The 15,213-nt window shown below is 34.5% G+C and overlaps 1 long non-coding RNA gene across 2 annotated transcripts; it reads right to left on the bottom strand.

Annotated features, from left to right (window-relative positions):
• Positions 1–1,510: 1,510 nt before the first annotated feature.
• On the bottom strand, positions 1,511–7,517 carry LOC129893347 (uncharacterized). 2 transcript variants are annotated; one of them, XR_008767428.1, is made up of 7 exons: positions 7,241–7,517; positions 6,463–6,531; positions 6,279–6,370; positions 6,117–6,192; positions 5,371–5,847; positions 3,990–4,136; positions 1,511–1,854 (listed from the first exon to the last, which is right to left on the bottom strand). It is a non-coding gene; the product is annotated as an uncharacterized LOC129893347 (long non-coding RNA). The 2 variants fall into 2 exon arrangements; XR_008767433.1 differs by lacking the exon at positions 7,241–7,517 and adding an exon at positions 6,993–7,011.
• Positions 7,518–15,213: the final 7,696 nt, after the last annotated feature.

The raw sequence follows: 15,213 nt of genomic DNA on the forward strand, positions 1-15,213 counted from the left end.
TGGTCAAGCCCACAATCATCTTTATCCTTGGTTCAAGTACTTGGTTATTCTAGATCTATGTTCAAGTCCTTGATCCTTTCGTATTCATTCGATTCAAGTCTGCGAGAAATTGTGACACTATTGCTACTATATCAGATTCTTTCATTTCACTTGAACTTTCTTTGTTCCTATCGAGATTATGGGATTCTATTCGGATTGTTACTTTTAAACTTGTGCACGAATTTAGCTGGCTTCTCTCTTTCTCGTTGAGTGAGTATGCTCGTGTACATACCTATTTGATTTCCTTGTTCTTGTCTTTGGTAGTGTTTTAGATCCTTGCATTTTATATTACTTTTGCTTTTCTTGTTCGGTCAGCCTATGATGCATATTGGGTACCTATTGTTTTGTTACTCATATTACACTCTGCATCTATTTTCGTAATGCAGATCCGAACACCAGCTATCAGTGTTGATCTCGAGCCAACTACAATCTTGTTTAGTGGAGAGGGTGAGCACACAGTGTTCTGGATTTACCCATCTCCTTCTGTATATATTAACTTGTCTTTTGCTTTTTGAGATAGTCTTGTTTCTGTGGTCCACTTTTGGGACTTGTACTCAATTTGTTAGTAGCTATGTGCATGTGACTTTCAAGTTCGGGGAGGATCTTTTATTTGTATATATTTTTGGTTTGCTTCCGTCCTTTCCTTTGTGTTCCTATTACTTTATTATTATTTTTAGTTGAATGTTGGTCTTCTACTCTTACATTCCATTACTCGCAGTTTTGGGATATGGATTGGCTTGTCTACTGATGGGTTATAATAGTCGTCATCATAACTCGAGGATTCAGGTCATGAAAATTATTTTAAAATTTTAAAAGTTTTATTCTTTTTTAAAACATGAAATAAGGTCATTGTATCAAATAAGACAAACAGGAGTAAATAAATTTTATTTAATGTACTTGAACTTGTTCAATAATAGACAATTTTGTTTCCGCTCCATCACCCTATTTTTCTAAAGTTGCCTTTCAAGGCTTAAGATTTCCATAACAATGAGCCAAAAGTTTGAGAAATTGTTTTTTAAAAAAAAATTGGGAGAATAATCTCCCCCTAAAGGCCTAAATAAGATTTTATTTGAGGACTAAATTGTTTATCCTACTGTTTTATCGTAGAAAAGAATTATTCTTAATTATAATTTATAAAAGTACAAAACTTTTTCCTCCGAAAAAGAGTTACCTAAATATCAAAGATTTTTATTTTCTTCCATAAACTAATTACTAGATTAGAATAATATGGGTTCAAATAAACTAAATCCAAACTAATGATTACTAAATATTAAGAGTTTAATACTAATAAGTTCCTGCTCATTCTCATGTTAAATCTGTTTTTTACCTTATTATTTTAACCAACGCCAATTTTATAATTAACAACGTGAATTTTGATGTCATTCTGATGTCATTCATTTGTGTCTAATCTTGCATTCACATATGTTTTAAACAGTAAATAACCATAAATTGTTTAAAAAATAATCATAAGTTCACAAGAGCAAAGACACAATATTCCATTCATGGCAGAAGATGACAAACATAGAATCATGTATATCACACTTATCTAGAACTGAAATCGTGACCTTTCTAATAGTACTTCCTTTTAATACACTTGCAAAATCAAACCCAAGCATATGTCTCATTTGCTCATTATAGCCTATCCACCACCATATGCTACATGATCAATAAAGATGTATCACTTTTCTGTCAGTGTTTGTACTTTGCACCATCAATAAATCACATAGTCCAATTAAGAGCCATATAGGATATTGCAAATTTTGTCCATTGTCACAAATATTTCGCTGCTTCGTATTCTTCAAAGAACTATTTTTCCTATTTTCCGAAAAGAGAATAAGAAATTAAACATTTTGAAATAGAAAACACTAAGCCGATAACAGTCCATAGCAACATTTAAACAGTTACTATGGTACAAAGAGGACGTGTGTGTGAGCGAGAGAGCTTACATAAAATCAAATCGAGGAATAGTGAAAAAAAACTACTTATGAGTATTATACCCAATATTGTTACCTTTATCAAAAAAAAAGTATTATACCCAATGTTGTTATCTTTCTCAAAAAAAAGAAAGATTTATTATACCCAATAGCCAATTTATACTCCTTTAGAGAGGAGGGCACACAGTCAATAAAGGCCAAACACGATTACTACAATAAGGATAAATCAAAAATATAATTCTTTCTCAAATTTGATAAATTATTTGGAAACTAAGACATTAGAAGGGAGTAGGGGTGTCAATGGTACCTTTTGAACAGCTAATTTATAAAACTTATAGTAAGTCCTAATGAAAGGATCTACAAACATGAAACACATAAGCAAGGAGAAATTAGGAACTAAGCAGATGTTGAAAATAGAGGAAGCTGAAGAGAGCAAGGAAATCCATCTACAGAGCTTTTCCAATTAATATCCAAAAAGGAAGAAGATTTAAAACATATCAGAAGACTACATTAGGAAATTCCAACTACATTCACATACTCGGAAAAAACTTACTATTATGTCTATGTAAGGGGACTGACTTCCCTTTTTTCCAGTTATCTCTTATCTTAAGGTAAGCCCTACCAGGAAGCATTAGAGTTGAATATCCTTTACATTGATTCCACTTATCTGTGACGCATAATTACTTTTTTTCTTTTGCGTGATTCCTCGTGTTCTTCTCCTCTAATTTCCACTTACTAAGGATTAAAAAGCAATTTAGCTCCTTCCCCATTACCTTTTTTTTTTTATATCAAAGCTCCTTCTTTGTTTCTTAGGTACCATATGAGTTGTCAATACTACATTTTCACCAACTGATCAAAGCAATAATTTCAGAACAAATTGAAGGAACCTAGAAAATAACTAACCCAACTTACTATATATCATTACTTCCATTATGTACCAGTATCTTATTTTAAACAATCAAAGTGCAGCAAGGAGAATCTGAATAGACAACTATAGAATTTGACAAAGTGTCATATGTCCACGGATGAGTTAAATTGTAAGCCTATACCAGATAACTACATCTTAAATTGTTCGAGGCAAGTTAATTAATGGAACATATACCGAGTTCTTTTACTTTGGAAGGGTGAAGAAGAGGGTTAGACTTTTAGATACTGATTTGTGCAAAATAATTTAAAATCGACTAATATATTGACAAAATCCTACGATCCTGACTTACCATTCCCACCCGTCCCATTACATAAAAACTACCAATCCTTTCGAATTTATTTTCAATTAATACTACTAACCCATACGAATTAAGAGAGAAAATTCTCTAATATGTAGTACTCCCTCCATTTTCATTTGTTTGTCTTACTTTCCTTTTTTGACAACTCTTTAATTCTAACTTCCCACGTTGCATATTTAAGACTACAAGATTAAATAATACTTCCATACATTTTATATATCTTTAATTTAAGAATACAACATGCAAAAGTATACTGTACTTTCTTAAACTCCATCAAGTCAAAACAAGATAAACAGATTGAAACGAAGGGTCTCTTTAGATGGAAATTTAAAAAAAGAAAGAAACGCAAGTATCCATTAAGCAAAAAGGACATAATAGGAAGTAGAAGAACAAATAGAATTGAAAGGAAGCTAGAGGTGTAAAACAGATAAAGTTCAGTTCACCATTAAGACAATGAACTTTTGTTATTTTTTTGAAATGAAATAAATACCTGGGGATCAGCAAGGGGATCAATACATGTTATGTTAACTCGAGAAGTGGTACCATTCACCAATGAGGGAATGAAATAACACCAAGTTTATATTACAATTCCTAATATTCAAGGATTTTAAAAGGAGTACGCAAAATCCAAATTATACTGAACACTGTAAACAAAGTATGATTTTTTCTAGCTAAGAAATTTTTTCAAACAATTGGTGAACGTCAAAAATCTTTCAACAGCAAAATCACATATGCATACTCCATTAACTCTCGCTACAAATTAAAAATAAAATTAGAAGAATGATCATACCAATTAAGTTTCTAGCAACTAAATATGGATGAACAAGTGATTGTGCCCTTAGTCTCCTGGTGTGATAGGTTGATGAAGTTGTTCCAAAAAAGCACAGATATCCCTAATTGATGGTCTTTGCTTCATGTTAGGACTGAAGAGAATCGCCTGAAATTTAATCAAGACACGATTTAGAATGTAAAGGCCACAAGAAATAAGTACAGAAAATTCCCAAATTTGGAACAAAAAAAAATATGAAAAACTAACTAATTAAATTAATCAAAAGCTAGAATCAAAGAGCCTTATAGCCAATTTCCCAATCATGAATCATCAATTGTAATGCAACCTTTGTGCTCTTTGCCTCTTAGGCCTTAGAAATTGTTGAACGATCTAAACGAGCCCTACAACCTCATTCTCTCTTAATTTGGAAGAGAGGGAGGAAAGACCTAAAGTAAATTTCAAATGTTTTCAAGGGAGAAGTTCCATTCCACTCAAAATCTTCAAAGTTTTTCAAGTAAAATGTATGTCCGAACACAAGTTCGAAAATTCACAACTTAAAAAACGCAAATATTCAAATTTCAACTTCAAAATCAACGACCAAATGAAAGCTAAGAAGTTTTACGCACTTGGTCTTATAATAAGACTCTTATGGACACAATCACAGGTGTCGAGAAGATACTTCTATATCAAGTAGAGGTGTCTATCCACTGATCACTACATAGTACTTTGGAGTGGCTACTGACAATTATATCAAGGTTAAGGGACTATCTAGAAATTTTGCATTTATATAATTGAGTTAACTAAACTTCAAGGGAAGCATAAACTCCAAATCTCTAACTCTATATACCTTTTTTCCCATGGATCGTCTTTGAACTTTTTACCCTAAAAAGAATTCTAGAAGTGCTCAGTTTCAAGCCTGATATAAGTCAAAGTCTGTTGAAAAATTAAAGGATGGAAGGATGCAAAGCACTGAGTTAACTAAACTAAAAGTTTAGAATTTATATAATGAGTTAACTAAACTTCAAGTGTAAGATAAACTCCAAATCTCAAACTCTATAATACCTTTTTTTACCCTATGGATCGTCCTTGATCTTTTTACCCTAAAACGAATTCCAGAAGTGCTTAGTTTCAAGCCTAGTTTTAGTCAAGTCTGTTGGAGAAGTATAGAATGGAAGGATGCAAAGCACTGAGGATCCCCAAGTGATACAAAGGTCGGCAATGCAATTTTCACTTTACAAAAGCAAATAAAATGCAGGTAAATAAATATCCGCACCCTTTAACTTTTACAGGGGTAGAAAACAAAGCTACTATTGCCCAAAAAAACATCAACTTATCCTACAAAAAATAACTCTACCCAATAACAAGTTTTTTCCAACAAGATTTAAAGTAAAACTGCATTTACCTTACATCCAGTGACAATTTCTGCACATCTGGCAGTTTTGCTTGAAGGAGAACTATAAGGACATCTCTCCTGACGTTAATCAGATACATTGGAGATCTCGAGAAGGGTGAAGCAGAATATGGTAAGAGAACAAGAACACCGGTTCATTGACAAATAAGTTGCTAAATTGTCCATTCTTTGAGCCATTTCTGGACCTTAACATTAAGAGCATGTAATATGCGTCGGTAAGGATTCTGCAAGTGAGAAATGGTAGAACCTCGAGTTGATTTGAAAAGAAGCCTTTCGGAAAAGCACTCCGAGAAATGCAACCCAAGAGAACACCAATTCCTCCTGTCATGCCTTACGCATAATACGCGTACAAGCTGTTTGCAGCAGCATATGCAATTGAATTTTCTGTTGGATGCCACGTAAGGTGGAGCTGTTTGGTTTTGAAATCATATGAGTTTCCATTAGCATCAGCACCAGGAACTTCTGATCCTAGAATGCATTATAAAGATTCAGCTATAATTCATAGTGGTGGGGCAAATTTGCAAATATAGATTACGAGCATACTCAGATATAAGAAGAAACTATATGTTTGTATCTAGAAAAGCACAACACGTGTTATACTGCTTCTCAAGGACCTGGATGGCCTCGAAGGGGTCTGGACTTGTCTTCTAAAGGAGAATAATCAAAGGCATCAAAAACCATGAAATTACGACATGTCCTTACAAATTCACATGCTAAAAAACTTTTAATACAGGTACCTGGGGTTTTTGCCCGGGCCTAATGTAGTTGCTTTTGTGCTTTCCGCAGCACAACCACACACACGAAAAAAGATTGCTGAAATAGTAGAAATGATTTATTGAAAATAAATCACATTGGTGGAGAAACAAAAGGAAAGAAAGAAAAAGAAGAAGTCTGCACACCTATAAGATCCAGTTGCTACTCATGAACCGTTACCACTAAGGCAACACTCAAATTTATCAAAGATAAAATCATTCTCGTATAAATCACATAGCTGCAATGCAATACAATAGAATTATTAATCCGATGTCACAAATGAGAAAATAACCAAGCTCAAACACCTAACTTTGGAAGAAAGCAATTCACCTTTAGTCTCAGATGTTCATGAACCTGAAAAGTTGAAACTTGACCAGAAGTCATGTTTATATGCCATAGCTGCAAGGTAACGTTAGTTTAAGTAACAAAGGAACAATCTTTCTTACATATAATTAGGTTAGAATCACTGATAGATAGAGCAGAAAATTCAAGCTGAAGACCTGCTCCTCAATCCTTAAAATGAAAAAAATTGGCGAGTAGGTCCACCTAACATAAGGTGTTCCTCGTATGATTTTCTGTCGTGCGTAGTTGAAAATACAGATGATTATTTATTTTTCAAGTGAGTAGTTAAATATTGATAAATATAAAGAGCTCTCTTATTGATGAAAACTTGAATCTTTAAAATTAAACACATTATGTTCTACACATAGTTACAAGCGAACAGCAGTTGGCCAACAAAATCACCAATTCATTCAAAATTTAGAATTGAAAAACATGACATTAGCATTAATTTCAGCTATGAATTGAAAAGTTAAAAGAGATCTAGAAGAAATTTGGACAACAATCCAAAGAAAGCATACTTTCTACTAATTGTCCAGTTGAGAAGAATAGAACTGAAAAAGTAATATTTGGAAGTCTGAAAAAGAATAAATACATATAAAAGGATCAAATTAAGGGGAAAAAAAATAAAGATGAAGACAGAAGAACAGCGAAGAGAGAATCAATCAGAATACAGATAATATAAAACATGAAATTGAAAAATCTCAAGAGAGCTTAAAGAAGATTTGGGCAAAAAATGTAAGAAAATCATGCCTAATATGTTGGATACCTTGAGAATATGGAGAGAATTGGAAGAGTGGTATGAAATTGAGGAAAGAGTGGTATCTAAAATCACAGCCATTGCTTGTTTGGAATGCCAAAGAAGACGACAGATGATTCTAGAATCTAATTAATAGAGTGGGTTGGTCAGTTTGAAAGTTGTTCACACTTTCAGAAAATGGGGAGAATCATAGCGGCTCAATACAAAATGACTGTCCTTGTAGCTAATTGGGTTCATGTTTAATTCCTATATCAGGAGCACAACAAACCAAGTTTAAAAGCAATATGGAAATCTTGGAAACTTCATCGGATTCTCGTAGCTTATTTCAAACTCTTCCTTGCACCCGTTGGGCTTATGAGAGTCTGCTCGAGTTTTAATTTTAACTTGCACACAAGTGTATTTGTCGGGTTTATGGTAGCCTAGTAGGATTTAGCTTCTTCTTTTGTGTGTTAGTATACTTGTGTGAATCCTAGTTATATTTTCCACTCTTGTTCCTGGTTGTGGTTTAAATTCTCGCATTTGATATTACTTTTGCTTTACTTGCTTAGTCGGCCTAGGATAACTATTGGGTTCCTATTGTTTTTGTACTCTCACTATACTTTGCATCTGTTTTCGTTATGCATGTCTGAGAACCAACTACTAGCGTTCACATCGAGTCAGTTGCAGTTAGATTCAGGAGCCGAGGGTGAGCACACAGCGTCCTAGAGTCACCCGTTTCATTCTATATATATATTGACTTGTCTTTTGCTTTTTGAGACAGTCCTTTTTTGTGGTCTACTTTGGAGATTGTACTCGTTTTGTTAGTAGTTCTGTACATGTTACTTCCAGATCCTGGGAGGAATCTTTTATTTGTATATATTTTTTGCTTGCTTTCATTTCTTCATTTGTGATTCCTATTATTTGTATTATTATTTTAGTTTGGTGTTAGTCTCCTACCCTTACATCTCATTGCTTGTAATTCTGGGATATAGGTTGGCTTGCCTACTGGTGGGTCATAGTATGCGTCATCATGAATCGAGTGGTCGGGGCGTGACACAAGTTCCTTTCTAGTCAATGGAGGCACCTCTGGGAGCATGTCACACGTCTCAATTTTGATGTTTCAAAGTTTTTTACGGTGGAGACATGTTACTATCCATGGTTATGCAGAAAGGAAGGGACGAGACATATAAATTTTGATTAATAATAATTTGGATTTTCACAAAGGATGTCATTTAGAAGAATTCAGTCTCTATTTTCCTTTTCATAAGCGTTTTAAGCGTGAAATCGATAAATGGCTCAAGTTTGCATTATCAAAGAAGAAAATTGAAAACCTTCAAGTAGACTTGTCACTTAGTAAAAATGATCATAGGCGATATACAAGGGCAGTTCAATACCTTTAAATATGAGGCATCCGTCTTAGGCCCCAAATTTAGGGACTCCATTTATCATTAATAATAAAACTATAATAAGTTTATTTTAAAGAAAAATTATATTGTGGCTTTTAATTTATTTGTCTCACTTTTTTTATATGGTTTGCACAAATTCCATAGTGTTAAGAACTAATTACATCTTATCGCTACTCTTTCAAAATTACAAAAATTTCTTAAATTTTGTGAAATCCAAATAGATCCCAAAACGTCCCAATACATAATGTTTCGATTTTGGATACATGCTAAAACATTCTGATACATCGTGTTTCAATTTTGGATACATCACGCAACATTCTGATACATCACTTTATTCGACCAATTTATCGCGTATAGTGATGTATTCGATCAATACATCAAATAAAATCACCTATTCGAGAATAGGAGAGAGTAGGGATTGTTGTATATTTTTTCAAATGGTAAGGAATGTTGGAGAATATGGTAAAATAAGTTGTGTATTTAGGTAAAAAAAAATTTAGTTCGTTTTGAAATATTAAAGAATGTTTTTTTATCAATTTTTAAATTTACTTTCTACCTGACATGTTTAAGACAAGAAGATTAAAAGACATCTTGGTATATATATCTTTAGTTTAAGATTATAAGATTCGATACTCTTCTTTACTTTTTCTAAATTTCGTTTCAAATCAAAATCGAACAAAATATTAAAACGAATGAAGTACTATTTAGAAAAGTAAACTTTTTCATTAAAAGAAATAATTTTACATCTAAAAAAACTACAAGAATATATATTATATATATATATATATAATTAAAAATTTAAGTTCTCCGATTTATTTTTGGCTTTAGGCCACTAATTAGCTTGAGTCGCCCCTAGTATATACCTTTTCATTTATATCACGACCCGACCTAGGGCCGTAACACGGCAATTGAAACTCCGAAGGGCTCCAACCAAGCCTCTTGTACATATCATAAGCATACATAAGGTAACGCAAAAGCGAAAACATCATAAGAGAATCTAAACTATGAATAGAAATTTAAGAACGTCACATGACAACAGAAACTCAAAATATTTGTCCAACTTGATGCCTCTATTCATGAATATGGGTGGGCCCTAAGTCACCTCTTACGCCTTAGGTCACCACATAGGGCACTAAGTCACCTTACTTCATAACTTGCATGAATTCATACCTTGAACTTGGAGTAGAACTCAATTGCATAATCAATTGACTTTGAAAATTATGTAATTGACTTGAAAACATGCATGATCATAAATTTTATATCATCCCATACATAATTCATATAGATAATATCATTAGGAAGTGTAATTAAAAATACTCATATTTAAATCATGAACCCTAGAGATCAATATAGGAGAATTCATGAAAAAACTCTTCAATTTAATGCAATAACCATCAATTTATATCAAAATAGACTCTTGATCATACTTTTTTTTGGAGAATGAACCTTACCCAAGGATCTCATCCCTCGTGGCGGTCAGGGGTTGAGCCGAGAACCCCCAGGCCTTCTTATAAATAAAAAGTAGAAAATTATACATGGATGGGGACATAAGCCTTAACTCCGTGATTAAGGTGGTTTAGAAGTCGAGTAGCCTACTAAGGCCATTCCACTTATCTCCATTTACAAGATGGATCAAACTTAGACTATTCACCTAAGAGTTGACTCCTCTCAATACAATAACTTTAAGATAGCGCAAATAAGGGAGACTCTCCCCTTATATATATAAAGGAAAAGTTTATGCAAATATAAAAGGAGGCTAAAATTACATATAGAAAAGGAACACTTACAATGAGTCTTATTTGGTCCTTTTCAGATTTGCTCTTCTAACGCTTGGCATGCCTTGTTTGTCCTCCTCGAAGTAACTTTGGTTGTGTGTGCTCAAGTATGTGATAGTACTTAGACAAATTGAAGTAACCTTCAAAAAATGTTTGCATTGGAAGAATTGCATGAGTTGGATCAGCTGTACAACCAGTGTGACCTTATGCCAAGCTTGTTGCAGGTTGTTGCTGAGTGATGCTCCTAGGTGGCTGCATCTTCCAGTGCTCCCTGCAGTATCACAGGTTGTTGAATGCTGTTGTCAAGATCAAAGAGATGATTTATTCATCTTTTTGTAGAGATACAATATGCTCTAATGGTTATGGTCTTCTCCACTGTAAGCTGTTGCAGGTTATTGCTGAATGTTATCACAAACTGCAGCTTCTACATTTCTGCAATGTACCTGCACAAGAGTAGAAAATATAGAATAATGGTCCCTAAGTAACTATGCACCTATGAGGAGACTCCTCTCCTCTTAATACAAGGTAACTAGGAAAGCATTAAAACAACAGAGACTTTCCCCTTTAATATATAATCCTAACTAAGTATTCTTCAAAGAGATCATAAAACCCATAAAATATCATACTTTAATTTAATAGAAAACTTGAGAAATTGATTGGGCTTCATGGATGAAAGGATCCATGAATCAATACCCACATACCTTAAGTGAGAATACCAAATAATTTGGAAGAACTTGAGAGTTCTGATGGAGAGTTTGAGTGAATTTATTTGAAGTCTTCAATGGAGTCCTTGAGAGTCTTTGGTAGAAAGAAAAATATTTGAGTAGGTGAATTGTAGAAGAATGAATAGAATTAGAGGTTTAGGTTAATTTATAGAGTTGAATTAAGTCTTAAAAATGTCTAGGTTCATTAGCTAACAATTTGGGAAAATATAAAGTACCGTTGCTAAAAACTAAATTCGGCCAAAAATTCATCGTCAGGTCTGCAACGCGGAGGCAAGCAAGTCTGCGACGCGGACTTGTCACGCACCTTACTGGTTTACGCAGTTTCTTGAGAAATCTATCTTTCAATCTACGGGTCCTAAATATCCCCTGAAAATATTTTCCTGTAGGTTTTGACCCCTGATCGATATTTCGAACTCAAATTTTCCACAAAGATTAAGGATAATGCGTTACATGAGAGGCCTAATGCCAAGGCATTCTTAAGGAACTTATGAGCATTTTTAGGGATATTATAATACCTCCCCTTGGGAACATTCATCCTCGAATGAGATCCAACTAATATAGGAAGGACATGGAAAAAAGGACTTAGAAACCCAACATGGACATGAGGACACTTTGAAAAATGCCTAGAACATGTAAACTTCATACTTAACATAAGACATAGTCCTTAAGAAAAATCATTTTTATAAATCATGTATGCATATGAATGACACATGAAACTGAAACGTAGGAGTTTAATCGATTTGATCATGAATAACTTAGTACCTTTAGGCTAGAGTGAAAGGAAAGAGATACGGATAACGCTTCATCATGTCTGATTCCGCTTCCCACATAGAACTCTCTACTTGTTGATTCCTCCATAACATTTTGACGGATGCAACATATTTATTTCTTAACCTCTTCACTTGCCGATCTAAAATCTCAGTTGGGACATCCTCATAAGTCAAATTCTCTTCAATACTTACATCCTCCATTGGCACAATAGAATTTGGATCACCCACAAACTTCCTCAAAATTGACACATGAAATACTGGATGAACCAAAGCCAACTCAAGTGGCAAGTCTAACTCATATTCTGCCCTGCCAATGCGCTTCAATATTCTATAGGGTCCTATATATCTAGGGCTCAACTTCTCTTTCTTACCAAACTGCATTACCCCTTTCATAGGTGAAATCTTCAAATACACCATATCATCCACATCAAATTCAAGCTCTCTCCTCCTAGTGTCCGAATAGGACTTTTGACGACTTTGAGCCATTTTCAATCTTTCTATTATGAGCCTTACTTTCTCAATTGCATCAACTACCAAATATGGACCAATCAATGCCATCTCACCTACTTCAAACCATCCCACCAGAGACCTATATCTTCTCCCGTACAAGGCTTCAAAAGGAGCCATTTGGATGTTAGAGTAATAACTATTATTGTAGGCGAACTCAATCAATGACAAATGTTCATCCCAACTTCTTCTAAGATCAATCACACATGCCCTTAACATATCCTCCAAGGTTTGAATTATTCTTTCGGCTTGTCCATCAATTTTGAGAATGGAAAGCAGTACTTAGCTTGACTTTTGTGCCAAGTCCTATCTGAAATAACTTCCAAAAATGAGAACTAAATTAAGTACCTCTATCCGATATAATCGACAAAGGAACACCATGAAGTTTCACAAGTTCACGAATATACAACTTAACATTATCTTCGGCACCATAAGAAGTCTTGACCGGTAGAAAATATGCCAATTTGGTCATTCGGTCCACAATGACCCAAATAGAATCATGTTGTCTTCTAGTACGAGGCAAACCCGTGACAAAGTCCATATTCACATCTTCCCACTTCTATGTAGGAATTTTGATTTCTTGAGCTAGACCTCCTGGTCTTTGATGTTCAACTTTCACTTGTTGACAATTAGGACACTTAGCCACAAACTCCACTATATCCTTCTTCATGTCATTCCACCAATACACTTTTATCAAGTCACAATACATCTTGGTGGATCCTGGATGAATTGAATACTGAGAACTATGGGCCTCATTCAATTTCAACTCTCTTAATCCATCAATATTTAGAACACACAAATGACCTTGGTAACGTAGTACCCCATCTTCTCCAAGGGAGAAATCCTCAAAGGATTTTTCGGCAATCAACTTCTTTAATTTGACCAAAATTGAATCACTGTCTTGTTTGGCCTTAACGTCTGCCGCAAGAGACGATTCCTAACCATTATGTATAAGAATGCCTACATCATTGGAATCAACCAAACACACACCTAAACATGTCAATATATGGACCTCTTTAACCAATTCCCTTTTACCTTCCTCAACATGTGCAACACTACCTATAGATAACTAACTAAGAGCATCGGCTACAACATTTGCCTTACCCGGATGGTACAATACGCTCATGTCATGGTATTTTAGGAGTTCAAGTTACCTCATTTGCCTAAGGTTCAAGTCTCTTTGACTAAACACATATTGCAAGCTTTTATGGTTGGTAAGCACATCAACATGCACCCCATAAAGATAATGACGCCAAATTTTCAACGTAAACACAACCGCCGCAAGTTCAAGATCATGGGTTGGATAGTTCCTTTCATGCACTTTAAGTTGTCTAGAGGCATCAGATATAACCTTATCATGTTGCATCAAGAAACAATCTAACACGCGAAGCATCACAATAAACAACAAACCCATCCGAACCTTCGGGAAATGTTAAAATAGGAGCCGATGTAAGACGATTCTTCAATATTTGGAAACTTTTCTCATATTCTTCTAATGTCTGAAGGAGATAATGGTCTAGGCCAATTCTTAATTGCCTTCATTTTCTTTGGATCTGCTTTAATCCCATCATCGAACACCACATGGCCAAGAAATTCAACCTCCCTCAACCAAAATTCGCACTTACTAAATTTAGCGAATAATTTCTTTTCTCTTAATGTTTGCAACACAGTCCTCAAGTGACCTATATGATTTTCCTCATTTCGAGAATAAATCAAGATATCATCAATGAACACCACTACAAATATGTCCAAATATGACTTGAAAATACGATTAATCAAATCCATAAAAAAACGAGAGCATTAGTCAAATCGAATGACATTACTACAAATTCAAAATGACCATACCTTGTCCGAAAAGCCATTTTGGGAATATCACACTCCCTTACCATCAATTGATGATAATCGAAATGGAGGTCAATCTTAGCAAGTAGCTTGCTCCTTGTAATTGATCAAACAAGTCCTCTATCCTTGGAATTGGATATTTTTTCTTTATGGTGACCTTATTCAATTGCCGGTAGTCTATACACATTCAGAGTGACCCATCTTTCTTTCTAACAAATAACTTGGGAGCACCCCATGGTGAAATACTTGGTCTTATAAAACCCTTATCCAACAAATCCTTCAATTGTTCTTTCAACTCCTTAAGTTCTGTTAGAGCCATACGGTAAGGAGGAATAAAAATAGATTGGATATCGGGAAGGAGATCTATGCCAAAGTCAATTTTCCTTTTGGGAGAAATATCGGGCAAATCATCGGGAAACACATCGAAGAACTCCTTAACTATAGGGATCGACTCAAGAGTAGGAGTTTTGGAATCGATGTCCCTAACTCGTATAATATGATAAATGCACCCTTTGGAAATCATTTTTCGAGCCTTAATACATGAGATAAATCGACCCTTAACCACTGAATCATTACCCTTCTATTCAAGAATAGGCTCATTAGAAAAGTGATGCGTAAGCGACATGTAAAAAATCCATACCAAAAATGATGTCAAAATCAATCATATCAAGTTCCATAAGGTCACATGTAATAACTCTGTGCAAGACCCATACGGGACAATTTCTATAAGCTCTCTTGGCTAATATCGGATCACCAATGGGAGTATAAACCAAAAAAGGTTCTATTAACACTTCAGGGCATATATCAAATCTCATTGCAATGTAAGGAATAACAAAAGACAAGTTGGTACCCAAATCAAGCAATGCATAAACATCAAAGTTAAAGTCTCATAGCATATCCGTGACCACATCGGAAGCCTCATCAACCTCTTGCCTAGCATGAAGAACATAGAATCGGTTGTTGCGTTGGACACCCTTA

The sequence above is a fragment of the Solanum dulcamara genome, chromosome 1 (assembly GCF_947179165.1).
Source record: "Solanum dulcamara chromosome 1, daSolDulc1.2, whole genome shotgun sequence".
In the NCBI taxonomy this organism is placed as follows: domain Eukaryota; kingdom Viridiplantae; phylum Streptophyta; class Magnoliopsida; order Solanales; family Solanaceae; genus Solanum; species Solanum dulcamara.